This window comes from Lynx canadensis, chromosome B4, assembly GCF_007474595.2.
Source record: "Lynx canadensis isolate LIC74 chromosome B4, mLynCan4.pri.v2, whole genome shotgun sequence".
Taxonomy (NCBI): domain Eukaryota; kingdom Metazoa; phylum Chordata; class Mammalia; order Carnivora; family Felidae; genus Lynx; species Lynx canadensis.
The window spans coordinates 74,443,581-74,457,842 of record NC_044309.1 but is presented as its reverse complement, the minus strand read 5'-3'; the positions used below and the strand labels follow the sequence as shown (position 1 = coordinate 74,457,842).

The window sequence follows — 14,262 nt, the reverse complement described above, 5'->3', positions numbered from 1 at the left end:
AGCTTTTATTTAGTATGCTTGGATACAGAGAGCTCCATATTCTATTTCTAACGCACAGAGATACAAATAGGACTTAAGAAAGCATATAGTGACAGTGAAAGGAATGTAATAAACACATATGGATACAGACACTCTCCTATTAACTGGAGTGTTCATGTCCAAATTTCTGCTGTTCTCAAGAAAAAAAAAAAAAGACTAAGTAGCTGGTGCAAATAAGAAGGCAAACATTTGGAAACGAAAGAACAAAACATGAGTATGCTGATCCCATTTTCCTTGAGTTTTTTCTTCTCATTCACTCTGGGAGCTCATCACTGACAAACTCACACAGGGATCTGCCACCCGTGGAGTTTTCAGTGAGGGAGAGAATTCACCATTAACGAGGGGGAAGGTTAGGAGTGCTGACCTGCAAAAAAGAACCTTCTCCTGTATCTCTAAACCAGTTATAAGAGGCACAGGACACAGAAATGCACGCAGATTCATATATAAGCAACCTTTATAGATCCACAGTGACACACACATAGAAACACACAGACATAAAACCTAAATATAAAATCACATGTGTGAAGATAAGCAGGCGGGAGGGATAAATACAGGGAGGCAACATCATAGGTGCACTGATTTGAACTGGCTGAGTGCCAGGATAGGAGTGAGGCAGCCAGGGGTAACGAGGTCCGAGCACCACCCACCCACCCCTGATTCCCAGGGGCGGGGGCTGTGCGTGCTAGCGGAGGGAAATGAACCGAAGGGCTAGGATTCTTCACGGCTCCCCTACCCATCCCCCCTCTTCGCTCCAGCTTCTGATGCCATACCACCTCTTCTTTTCCCGTCCGCTCCTTCCAGTTCTCCCCAGCGCCTCCTCCCAGCACGGTCATCCCCACCTCGCTCTCGGCTTTCCCCCGCGGTCTTTACTCAAGGGCCCCTCTTGCCTTTCAGTCTTAGCTCTCCTCCGCCACGGCTTCCTTGCAGACTGTCCTTGGGGAAGGGGGAGGGGAGCTTGGAGAACGCGGGGAGGAGCCAGGTGGAGGCAACAAGGGAGGGGAAAGAGGAGAGGCTTCCCAACCTCCACTAGCTGATGCTGGCCCGGAGGCTCCGCCTCCTCCTGCTCCTCTTTCTCCACCCCTCCCTCCTCCTCCCAAGGACAGCTCAGATATGGCATCAGCTTCTCCTCACTCCCCAGAAGGTTCTCGGGTCCCCATCTCTGTCTCGGGAGCCATCAGCTCCTGTACATAGTGGGAATCAGAAATTATTTAGTTGCCTCTCATGTTGTCTGCCGAGACAACTGTTTCCTAGCCAGACTGAGACTCCTTGCATTCAAACATCCTCAACAACTAATAATAAACCTCCCCCTCTGGCCTTATGCATTATCTCACACCTCTGTCACTCTTTGAACAAGCATTCGTGGAAAGTCTTTGCGCCAGGTTTTGTATTAGGTGCTGAGGATGAAAAGATAAATGAAATAGAGTCCCTGCCCTGGAGGAACATTGAACACCGATATTTTCTGTAGAGGGACGCCAAAAACTCCTTTTATATTTATGTACCTTTCTCTGAGAAAATACAGGGCTACAAAGCAGTGTCCCTGGAGGCAACATGGGCCAAGAACTCCCAGAGCTAAGGGTGCATCCTTTCCTCAGATCCTCTTTACTCTTTCCACTTCACCCAGGTCTTTGTTGCAATGCCTCTCCACAGGCATCTCTCCTCTCCTGACTTCCTATGCCCTCCCTCTTGCTTACTTTTTTTCTGCCCCTGCATATTCTGGCTGCAAACAATAAGAATAAAGATGAAACCACTGGAATACACAAAAGTAACTTTTGTGATGCAAATGTTACCATCCAAAGACAGCCTAAAGAATGGAAGAAAATATCTGCAAATCATATATGTGATAACAGATGGGTAGGTATCCAGAATATATAAATAACTCTTGCCACTCAATAATAAAAAAGATAATAACCTTGGGGCACCTGGATGGCTTAGTCGGGTTGAGCATCTGACTCTTGATTTTGGCTCAGGTCATGATCTCACAGTTCATGAGTCTGAGCCCCCCCTCACTGATGGTGAGGAGCTTGCTTGGAATTCCCTCTCTCTCTCTCTCTCTTTCTCTCTCTCTGCCCCTCCTGCATGCACACTCTCTTTCTCTCTCTCAAAATAAATAAAGAATTTTTTAAAAGATAATAACCCAATTCAGAAATGGGCAAAAGGTCTGAACAGATACCTCACCGGTAAAGATACACAGATGGCAAATAATCATATAAAATGATGCCCAGCATCGTATGTCATTCGGGAACTGCAAATTAAAACAGAGAGGTACTGCTACATATTGTTAGACTGGCTAACATCAAAAAAATTAATAAACCTGATAGTACCAAAAGCTGACAAGAATGTGGAGCACCAGGAACTCTTATTTTTTGTTGGTGGGAATGCAAAATGGTACAGTCCCTTTAAAAGACAATTTGGCAGTTGCTTACAAAGCTAAATAGAGCCTTACTGTATGACCCAGCAATCACATTTCTCTAAGTATTTACCCAAATGAGTTGAAAACTACATCCACACAAAAACCTGCACACAAATGTTCATAAGAGCTTATTCATAGTTGCCCAAAACTGGAAGTAACCAAAATGTCCCTCAAAAGGTGAATGGATAAACTGTGATGCATCAATTCAATGGAATAGTATTCAGCAAGAAAAAGAAATGACCTATGAAGCCAAGAAAAGATATAGAGGAAACTTAAATACATATTGCTTAGTCAAAGAAACCTGTCTGAAAAGGTTACATACTATATGTTTCCAACTAAGTAACATTCTGGCAAAGGTAAAACTATAGAGATAGTAAAAAGATCAATGGTTTTCAAGGGCTTAGAGTAGAGAGGGAATGATAAATATGTAGAGCACAGGGGGTTTTTAGGCCAGTAAACCTATTCTGTATGATGCTATAATGCTGGATACATGACATGGCATATTTGTCAAAACTCATAGAACTTCACAACACCAAGAGTGAACTTTAACATAAACTATGGACTCTAATCAATAATAATGTATCAGTATTGGCTCATCAACTGTAACAAATGTACCTCACTAAGTAGTAATAGTAAATGGAAACTGACCACAGGAGAGGAAACTCTGTGTGCAAACTGCTCAACTTTCTGTAAGACTAAAACTTCTGTAACAAACAAAGTCTACCAATTTAAAAAACATATTCTGTTCAGTGAAATATCTAATAAAATTGTAATATTAAAAAACAAAAAATGGGCAAGGGTTTAGACATTTCTCTAAATAAAATATACAAATAACCAATAAACATATGAAAAGATGTTCAACATCGCTAATCACTAGGGAAATGCAAATCAAAACCACAATGAAATTCCACTTCACATCTATTAGGATGACTATTTTAAAAAAAGGAAAATAACAAGTATTGGAGAGGATGTGGAGAAAGTGGAACTCTTGTGTCTTGCAGGTACAAGTGTAAAGTGATGTCGTCACTATGGAAAACAGCTTGCCAGTTCCTCATATTAAACAGAGTTACCATATGACCCAGAAATTACACTCCTGGGTATATACCCAAGGAAAATTAGCACATATGCATACACACACACACGCGCACACACACACATGCACACACACACAAATGTGTACACCAGTGGTCATGGCAGCATTATTCATAATAGGCAAAAAGTGGAAACAGGCCAAATGTCTCCAGTGATGAATGAATAAATAAAATGTGGCATATCCATATAATAGAATATTACTTGCCAATAAAAACAATGAAGTACGGATACCCTGCAACCATAAAAACATTACACTGAGTAAAAGAAGCTAACACAAAAGACCTCATACTATATGATACCATTCATATGAAATAGGCAAATTTATAGAAACAGAAAGCAGATTAGCAGTTGCCTAGCACTATGGGGAAATGAGGAGTGACTGCTGATGAACACAAGATGTCTTTTGCATGTGATGGAAATGTCCTAAACTTAAAGTGACTGCAAAACTCTATGAACATAGTATATACCATTGAATTGTACGCTTTCATTTTAATGAAGTTGAGCTTATCAATTGTAGTTGGCCCTTGAGTCATGTGACCCCTATGCAATCAAAAATCTGTGTATAAATTTTGAATCCCAAAAAACTTAATTGCAGTTCACCCTTGAACAACATGGGTTTGAACTGCATGGGTCTACTTGTGCATAGTTAATAGTTACTACTGTTAGTAGTTAACTTTTGGGGGAGTCAAAAGTTATACGCAGATTTTCAACTGCATAAGGGGTTGGTGCCCTTAAGCCCTGTGTTGTTCAAGAGTCAACTGTACTAATAGCCTACTGTTGACTGGAAGCCTTACCAATAATGTAAATAGTTGATTAATACATATTTTGTATATTATACTATTATACTGTATTCTTATAATAAAGTGGGCTAGAGAAAAGATTATTAAGGAAGTCATAAGGAAAATACATTTATAGTACTGTACTGTAAAAGAAAAACAAACCTGTGTATAAGTAAGTGGATTCACACATTTCAAACCTGTGTTGGTCAAGGGTCAACTGAATTTCCTTCATGAGTAATGTCTTTGGTATTGTATCTAAAAAGTCATCACCATACCCAATGTCACCTAGGTTTTGTCATATGTTATCTTCCAGTAGTTGTATATTTTTTCATTTTATATTTAAGTCTATGATCCATTTGTAATTAGTTTTTGTAAAGGGCATAAAGTCTGTGTCTAGATTCACTTTTTTGCACATGGATGTCCACTTGTTCCATCATCTTTTGTTGAAGAGACTATCTTTGCTCAATTGTACTGCCTTGACTCCTATGTGAAAGATCAATTGATTATATTCATGAGGGTCTATTTTTGGGCCCTCTATTCTCTTCCCCTGATCTAGTTGTTAATACTTTGACCAATATCACAATGTCTTGATTAGCTTCACAGTAAATCTTGAAGGTGGGTAGGGTCTGTCCTCCAACTTTGTTCTTCTCATTCAATATCATGTTGGCTATTCTGGGTCTTTTGTCTCTTCATATAAAGTTCAGAATCAGTATGTTGATACCCATAAAATTACTTGCTGGAATTTTGATTGGGATTGCATTTAATCTATATATTAAGTTGGGAAGAACTGACATCTAGACAATATTGAGTTTTCCTATCTGTGAACATGGAATATTTCTCTATTCAGTTCTTCTTTTATTTCATTCACCAGAGTTTCTAAAATTTTCCTCATAAAGATAATGTATATATTTTGTTAGCTTTATCCCTAAGTATTTCATTTTGGGAGTGCTAATGTAAATGGTAGTGTGTTTTTAACTTCAAATTCCATTTTTTCATTGTTAGTATACAGGAAAACAATTGACTTTTGCATATTAACCTCCATCCTATAACCTTCCTATAATCACTGATTAGTTCCAGGAGTTTTTGTTAATTCTTTGAGATTTCCTGTGCAAACAATCATATCACCCATGAACGAAGACAGTTTTATGTCTTCCTTCTCAATCAGTACACTTTTTATTAGCTTTTCTTGACTTGTTGCATTAGCTAAGACTTCTAGTACAACGTTGAAAAGGAGTAATGAGAGGAAACATCTTTGCCTTGTACCTTATCTTAGTGGGAAAGCTTCAAGTTTCTCAATATTAAGTATGATGTTAACTGTAAGTTTCCACTGATATTTCTTATCAAGTTGAGACAGTTCTCCTATAATCCTAGTTTACTGAAAATTTTTATTATGAATGGGTGTTGGATTTTGTCATATGCTATTTCTGTATTTATTGATATGATCATGTGATTTTTTCTATTTTGATCTGTTTATGTGATGAATTATATTAATTAATTTTGAAGTGTTGAACCAGCCTTGAATACCTGTGATAAATTACTCTTGATCATGGTATATAATTCTTTTTATACTATTTTGGATTCAATTTGCTAATTACTTGATTTTCAAATGTTGAACCAGATCAAATGGCTCTTGATCATGGTATATAATTCTTTTTATACTTTATTGAATTCAATTTGATAATATTTTATTGAGGATTTTTACATCTATGTTCATAAGAGATGTTGATCTGTAGTCTTCTTTTCTTTTAATATCTTTGTCTGGTTTGGGTATTATGGTAATGCTGACCTCGTCGAATAAGTTACATGTATTCCCTCTGCTTCTATCTTCTGAAAGAGATTATAGACAACTGGCAAAATTTCTTCCTTAAATATTTTATGGAATGCACCAGGAATCTATCTGGGCCTGGTGCTTTTTTGAAAAGTTATTTATTAGTTCAATTTCTTTAACAGATTTATGCCTATTTGGGTCATCTGTTTCTTCTTGTGTGAGATTTGGCACATTGTATCTTTCAAGGAATTGGTCCATTTCATTTAGGTTATCAAATTTGTGGGCACAGAGTTGTTCATAATATTCTTTTGTTGTCCTTTTAATTTCCCTGGAATCTGTAGTGATGTCCCTCTTTTATTTCTGATAGTAGTAATTTGTGTCCTCTCTTTTTTCCCCTTAGTTAGCCTGTTTAAGTCTTTCTGATTTTATTGATATTTTCAAAGAACCAGCTTATGGTTTCATTGATTTTTTATTTTCAATTTTATTGGTTTCTGCTCTAATTCTTATTATCTCTTTTTTTCTGCTTACTTTGGATTTAATTTGGTCTTCTCTTATAGTTTCCCAAGTTGGAAACTTCAGTAATTGCTTTTAGACCTTTTTTTCTTATATATGCACTCAATACTATAAATTTCCCTTTAAGCACTGCTCCCACTACATCCAACAAATTTTGGTAAGTTGTGTTTTAATTTTCATTTTGTTCAAAATATTTTTAAATTTTTCTTGAGATTTCTTCTTTAATCTATGTGTTATTTATGTGTTGTTTAGTCCCCATGTATTCAGGATTTCCAGTTTTCTATTATTGGTTTCTAGTTTGATTCCATTATGGTCTGAAAACAAACATTGTAGAATTTCTGTTCTTTCAGTTAAGGTATGTTTTATGGCCCAGAATGTGGTCTATCTTGGTGAATGTTCCATGTGAGCTTGAGAAAAATGTGTATTCTGCTGCTGTTGGATGAACTGTTGATGTCATTTATATCCATTTGATAGATGGTGTTGTTAAGTTCAACTATGTCTTTACCTATTCCCTGTCTGCTGAATCTGTCCCTTTCAGAAAGAAGAGTGTTGAAGTCTCCAATTCTGATAGTGGATCTATTTCTCCTTTCACTTCTATCAGCTTTTGCCTCAGGTAGTTTCATGCTGTGTTGTTAGGTGCATATACATTAAGAAGTTATATCTTATTGGAGAATTGACCCCTTTATCATTATGCAATGCCCTTCTTTATATTTGATAACTTTTTTTACTTTGAAGTCTGCTCTGTCTGAAATTAATAGAGCTATTGCTCCTTTTTAAAACTAGTGTTAGCATGATATATTTTTCTCCCTCTACCTTTAATCTATATGTATCTTTATATTTATGGTAGTTTTCTTATAGTTAACACATAGTTGGGGCATGTTTTCATTTAACTCTGACAATACATTAATTGATGCATTTAGACCATTGACACTCAAAGTGATTATTGACATAGTTGGGTCAATATCTACCACATTCATTTCTGTTTTCTATTTATTGCCCTTGTTCTTTGTTCCTATTTTTGTCTTCTACTCTTTTTCTGCCTTTTGTGGTTTTAACTGAGCAGTCTATATCATTCCATTCTCCTTTCTTAGCATATCAGTAATGCTTTTTTACTTTTTCAGTGGCTGCCCTAGAGTTTGCAATATTTATGTACAACTAATCTAAGTCCACTTTCAAATAGCACTATACCACTTCACGAGTGGTGTGAATACCTAAAATAACAAAATAATCCTAATTCCTTTCTCCTATCCCTTGTACCATTGCTGTCATTCATTTCAGTTATATATAAACATACATAAGCATATACAGTTGACCTTTGAGCAACACTGGTTTAAACTGTGCAGGTCCACTTATATGCAGATTTTTTACAGTACCATAAATGGATTTTTTATTCCTTATGATTCGCTTTTTTTCTTATGATTTTCTTAATAACACTATCTTTTCCCTAGCTCACTTTATTGTGAGAATATAATATATATAACATACAAAATATGTTAATTGACCATTTATGTTATTAGTAAGACTTCCAGTCAACAGTAGGCTATTAGTAGTTAAGTTTTGGGGCAATAAAAAGTTATATATAGATTTTCAACTGTGCCCTTAACCCCCAAATTAGCAACAAATTCCCTCAATTAGTCTGAGAAAGTCTATTTCTTCACTTTTAAACAATAGTTTTGCAGGGTACAGAATTCTGGTTCTGATTTATTCTCTCTACATTTCAAATGTTACACTTCACTCTCTTCCTGGTTGCATAGTTTCTGAGAAGAGGTCAGATGTAATTCTTATCTTTGCTCTTCTATAGGTAAGGAGTTTTTTTCCTTTGGCTTCTGGTACTTTTTCTTTATCTTTGATTTTCTGTAATTTGAAAATAATATACCTAGGTGTAGGAGCTTGATTTTATTTATTTATTTATTTATTTATTTAGCATATTACTGAGCTTCCTGGATCTGTGGTTTGATGTCTGACATTAATTTGGAGAAATTATCAATCATTGTTGATTCAAATATTTATTCTGTTCCTTTCTCTCTTTCTTTTCTCCCTCTGATGTTCTGATTATGTGTATGTTACATCTGTTGTAGTTGTACCACAGTCATTGGGTATTCTGTTATATGTTCTTCAGTCTTCATTCTCTCTCTCTCTCTCTCTCTCTCTCTCTTTTTGGTTTTTGAGAATTGTATTGATATATCCTCTAGTTCAGAAACTCTCCTCAGCCATGTTAAGTTTACTAATACAAAAGGCATTCTTCACTTCTGTTATAGTGTTTGTTTTTTTTTTTTTTTTAATTTCTGGCATTTGGGAGGAGGTGCTTTTTCTTAGGATTTCCATCTGTCTGCTTACATTGCTTCTCTGTTTTGCATGCTATTTTATTCATTACAGTCCTTAGTATATTAGTCATAGGTTTTTAAAATTCCTAGTCTGCTAATGCCAACATCCCTGCCATGTTTGGTTTTGATGTTTGCTCTGTCTTTTCAAATTGTGTTTTTTGCCTTTTTATATGCCTGTAATTTTTTCTTGATAGCCAGACATGATGTAATGGGTAAAAAGAAGTGCTGTAAATAGGCCTTTAGTCATGTGGTGGTAAGATGTGGTGAGGAAAGGAAGCATTCTATAGTCTTATGATTACATTTCAGTTTATGCCTCTAGACTGTGAACTTCACAAGCATTTCTCAGGTTTTTCTCCCTTTAGGTGGGACAGGATGGCTAGAATGGGCTAGAGTTGGGTATTTCTCCTCCTCAGGTCAGTTAGGCCCTGGTTAACTAGTTTCCTCTGAAGGCGGGGCTTGTTAACAGGAAAAGAATGCTCTCTTGTATTTCAAATGTTTCCTTTTCTCCTCACCCTGTTGGAAGTTCCAAGGGATTTTTCTGATATTGCTGTGAGAATCTAACTGAGCTCCTGAAAGTAAATCTCACAGTATTATGGGGACTCCCTTTGACTCGGTCCCCCTGTAGTTTTTAACTCTCGGAATTCTACACTGAGCCTCCAACAACTTGTTACCTCATCACTGGTTCTGAGAAGACTTCCGCTCATGCGTCTCTGCTCTAGGAACCTGTGATTAACTCTACTTGTCTATCTGTCTCTCCAACTTTGGGGCTAGCAGTTTCTTATGAATCCAAGAAGAACTGTTAATATTTCAGTCTTTTTACTTTTACTTATTACTTATTGATGTGGTGATGACTTCCAAGCTACTTACATGAGGAATGAGAAGTTGGAATTCCAAAGCCCAAATTATATACTTTAAGTAGGTGAATTTTACGATATGTGGACTATATCTCAATAAAGATGTCAAAGTTTTGGGAAAGGAAAAGCTGGAAAAGTTCCCCCTACATTCTGGAGTTTCTAACTTTAACATAAAGATTGAAATTTGAGAAGAAATCCATTCCTGCCTCCTTCTACCAAATACCAACTCTTTATTTATTTGTTTGCTTGTTTTTTAACTGTTTATTTGTTTTGGGGGGAGAGACAGAGAGACAGAGAATAAGCAGGAGAGAGGCAGAGAGAGAAGGAGACACGTAATCCAAAGCAGGCTCCAGGCTCTGAGCTGTCAGGACAGAATCTAATGCAGGGCTCAAGCTCATGAACCATGAGATGATGACCTGAGCCAAAGTCAGACGCTCAACTGACTGAGCCACCTAGGCACCTCTCAACTCTTTTTTTAAAAAAATATTTTATTATTAGGGGTGCCTGGGTGGCTCAGTTGGTTCAGCATCCGACTTCGGCTCAGGTCATGATCTCGTGGTCTGTGAGTTCGAGCCCCGCTTCGGGCTCTGTGCTGACAGCTCAGAGCCTGGAGCCTGCTTCAGATTCTGTGTCTCCCTCTCTCTCTGCCCCTCCCCCTCTCATGCTCTTTCTCTCTGTCAAAAATAAACATTAAAAAAATAATAATAAAAAAACTTTATTTTTAAGTAATTTCTATATCCAATGTGGGGCTCAAACTTACAACCCCAAGATCAAGAGTCACATGCTCTACCAACTGAGCCAGCCAAGTGCCCCTACCCAAAACCAACTCTTAAGACTTCATTGAAAGTGTTCTTAATGAATTACTGTATTAATTAGTCTAGGTGAAAGCAAGGAAATGTCACTGTTACTTATAGTCTTATCCCAAGACACTTGATCCTTTAGACTCCTTTTTCTGTCCAGGGATCAATCATGCCCAGGAGTTTCTGGAAAACTATGTAAGCACAAATCAAGGAAATACTATCTCAAAAGGCACGTAGGGAACTTTCAGGTCAGTTGGGGGTGGGAGTGCCAGAACAGAAGCATTTTCTCAGAAGTACTTAGGCCTTGCTTATGGTCATCTTAGTGCAATCTCCAAACTTGAAGATGTTATTTTCTGAGAATTATGCTAGTAAAAACCAACACAAAATAGAGACTGCTGATGGAAAAAATACATCATATTGAGAAATAGCTATAAATGTCTTCCACTTTTTAAAATGACTTTAATTAATTAATTAATTAATTAATTCAGAGCGTGTGCAAGCAGAGGAGGGGCATAGAGAGAGGGCAAGAGAGAATCCCAAGCAGGCTCCACACTGTCAGCTCAGAGCCAGAATCAAGAGCCATCCAGGTGCCCCTATATAAATGTCTTCCTAATAAGAATCTTGAGAGATCCCTATTCATTATTAATTCATACATTCAACAAACATTTATTGAGGACTCATTATATGCTAGCCACTGTGCCAGGTAATGAGTTTTAATAAACTCTTACGAGTTTAAATCTGGAGGGACTATCAAAGGTTCACAGGAAGTTTACATTTCACTGGACCTGGGATATAATTAAAGAAATAAATAACCCAACTAATAATTATAATGTATCAAATTCTTATGACATGAATATATTAGTTGAGGGTAAATGAATTAAGAGAAAATAGAACCTGGATAGTAAGAATTTGGCATTGTTTATTTGTACTGTTCTTGAGTAAAACACTAAGGGATACAAATATTCCAGCATTAGAGAGATGGATGAGATAATGAAACAGTGATTAGCTCTTTAAAAATAGATTTTCTTGGGGCGCCTGGGTGGCGCAGTTGGTTAAGCGTCCGACTTCAGCCAGGTCACGATCTCGCGGTCCGTGAGTTCGAGCCCCGCGTCAGGCTCTGGGCTGATGGCTCAGAGCCTGGAGCCTGTTTCCCATTCTGTTGTCTCCCTCTCTCTCTGCCCCTCCCCCGTTCATGCTCTGTCTCTCTCTGTCCCAAAAATAAATAAACGTTGAAAAAAAAAATAGATTTTCTTATCAGGAGACTATAGATGCTGGAGAGGATGTGGAGAAACGGGAACCCTCTTGCACTGTTGGTGGGAATGCAAACTGGTGCAGCCACTCTGGAAAACAGTGTGGAGGTTCCTCAAAAAATTAAAAATAGACCTACCCTATGACCCAGCAGTAGCACTGCTAGGAATTTACCCAAGGGATACAGGAGTACTGATGCATAGGGGCACTTGTACCCCAATGTTTATAGCAGCACTCTCAACAATAGCCAAACTGTGGAAAAAGCCTAAATGTCCATCAGCTGATGAATGGATAAAGAAATTGTGGTTTATATACACAATGGAGTACTACATGGCAATGAGAAAGAATGAAATATGGCCTTTTGTAGCAACGTGGATGGAACTGGAGAGTGTGATGCTAAGTGAAATAAGCCATACAGAGAAAGACAGATACCATATGGTTTCACTCTTATGTGGATCCTGAGAAACTTAACAGAAACCCATGGGGGAGGGGAAGGGAAAAAAAAAAGAGGTTAGAGTGGGAGAGAGCCAAAGCATAAGAGACTGTTAAAAACTGAGAACAAACTGAGGGTTGATGGGGTGTGTGTGTGTGGGGGGGGTGATGGGTATTGAGGAGGGCACGTTTTGGGATGAGCACTGGGTGTTGTATGGAAACCAATTGGACAATAAATTTCATATATTGAAAAAAATAAAAAATAAAATAAAATAAATAAAAATAGATTTTCTTTAATTTTAATCCTAAATTCCAAGACCATATGTTTCACTTTTACCTACTTTTCTGTTTATCAACCAACTTTTAAATTTCAAATATAGTTTCTAAGGAATGTGAACAACTTGTAAAGGGTATTTTAGCTGGCTATGGTTGATTTATCTTACATATCAAAATTTGGATACATAATTTTATGGTAGATTGATGATGGGAGAAAATTTTGAGATCTGGGCAGTTGTAGGAAATATGACATATGTCCAACCCTCATCCCTCTAATGGGGGAGGCTGAGAAGCATCCCTCAGAACAGGTACATGAAGCCTACAGGTAAACACAGTATGGTGGCTAAGGAAGAGGGGGTTGAGGAAGAGGTCTAAACATTGCCATACAAACTAGGGTGCCTAAGAAAAGTGTCAGGAGTAAATTGCACAGCCTATTAGAGTTTAGGATCAGGAATTACAAGAGCAAAGCAGCAAGTTGGATAGACAAAAAAGAGATGAGACCAACAAATTCTCCAGGCAAACAAACTAAGCCAGCAGCTGAATTTGAACTCATTCCAAGATTACTTTCATTGCTGGTGTGGTTTAATGGGGCTGAAAAAGGATACCCTGGACACTTCCTCTAAAGGAGAAAGCTGAAATGTCCTCGGTTTGCACTGGGGCCCTCTGATAGGCTTCTCAAGGGGGCCTATGCCTGTTCTAATGATTTAGGTAACTAGGGGGCTGGTGGAAATCTAGAACTTTGTCCAACTATAATCAGCTTTATTCAGTTGTTGCGGTTGGTAGCTAAAATTCAGAATTTAGAGGACTTGGCAGACAATGAGGGGGGGAAAAAAGGACTGAACCCAAAAGAAGGCCAGCTGGACTGAGAAGCCCATGTGGTTAAAATCCACTATTTCTTCTTTCCTGTACTATCTGGTGGTGGTCTTCCTGTTTTCAGCATGTCAGGAAAAGCTAATATGCACATAGAAATGCCAAATGATATCTCACCTCATATGTCATGCCTTGGTAACAATGAAAGGCATATTCTTTATATTAATTTTCAGAGAACAGGAAGGTATTTAGAAGGTCCTCTTGGACTTCACAGAACTCTCCAGATACCAGTTAGCTACTGAGATGTTGGCATGAAGTCTAGGCAGAGAGTAGGTGCAAAAATTATAGTTATTATAAAAGAAGGCATTCTGGAGGAGAGAAGTGTCCAAAGATGTTTAAAGACAATTCTGCAACACCTAGATAGGTGCTTTGCTCTGCTTTATTTTTCTTCAAAGCACTTATCACTACTTGATTTATTTATTATCTGTTTTCCTCACTAGAATGTAAGCTCCATGAGGACAGATCTTTTTTTTTTTTTTTTTCCATCCTGGATCCCCTTGAGTCTAGAACAGTGCCTACCATGTAATAGGTGCTCAGTATTTGCTGACTGAATGTGCGAAACCTAGAGTAATGCTATTTCCTATTCTTCTGGGTTAGAGTCATACCTGGACAACTGCCATACCTACTTCTCATCCCCAAATGTCCTGGTACACCATTACTAGCATCCTGAGCTAGTAGGGCACTTCAGTAAACCAGCTGAAGTATTCTAAAGTATGTGGTTCATATGCCCTGACCATTAGCTCTGCTAAGTAGTGGGTAGGTAAATGAAGATATAGAAAGCTTTGGACAGTACCCTCCAAACCAGTATAAAGCTAGACATTATTACCAGAAAGTTGAGTAGATCATGAAGACAGAAC

General features: G+C 37.7%; 1 protein-coding gene across 3 annotated transcripts in view; it reads right to left on the bottom strand.

Annotated features, from left to right (window-relative positions):
• Nucleotides 1–14,262, bottom strand: part of PFKM (phosphofructokinase, muscle) — a 46,229-nt gene that overhangs the window by 23,000 nt on the left and 8,967 nt on the right. The window contains exon 1 of one of the 3 annotated variants that reach the window (XM_030322458.1): nt 927–1,000. The exons of the other annotated variants lie outside the window; for them this stretch is intronic. The gene's annotated coding sequence lies outside the window, so the exon portion shown is untranslated. Of the gene's footprint in view, nt 1–926; nt 1,001–14,262 lie in introns of those variants that run through there. 3 annotated transcript variants of the gene reach the window in all.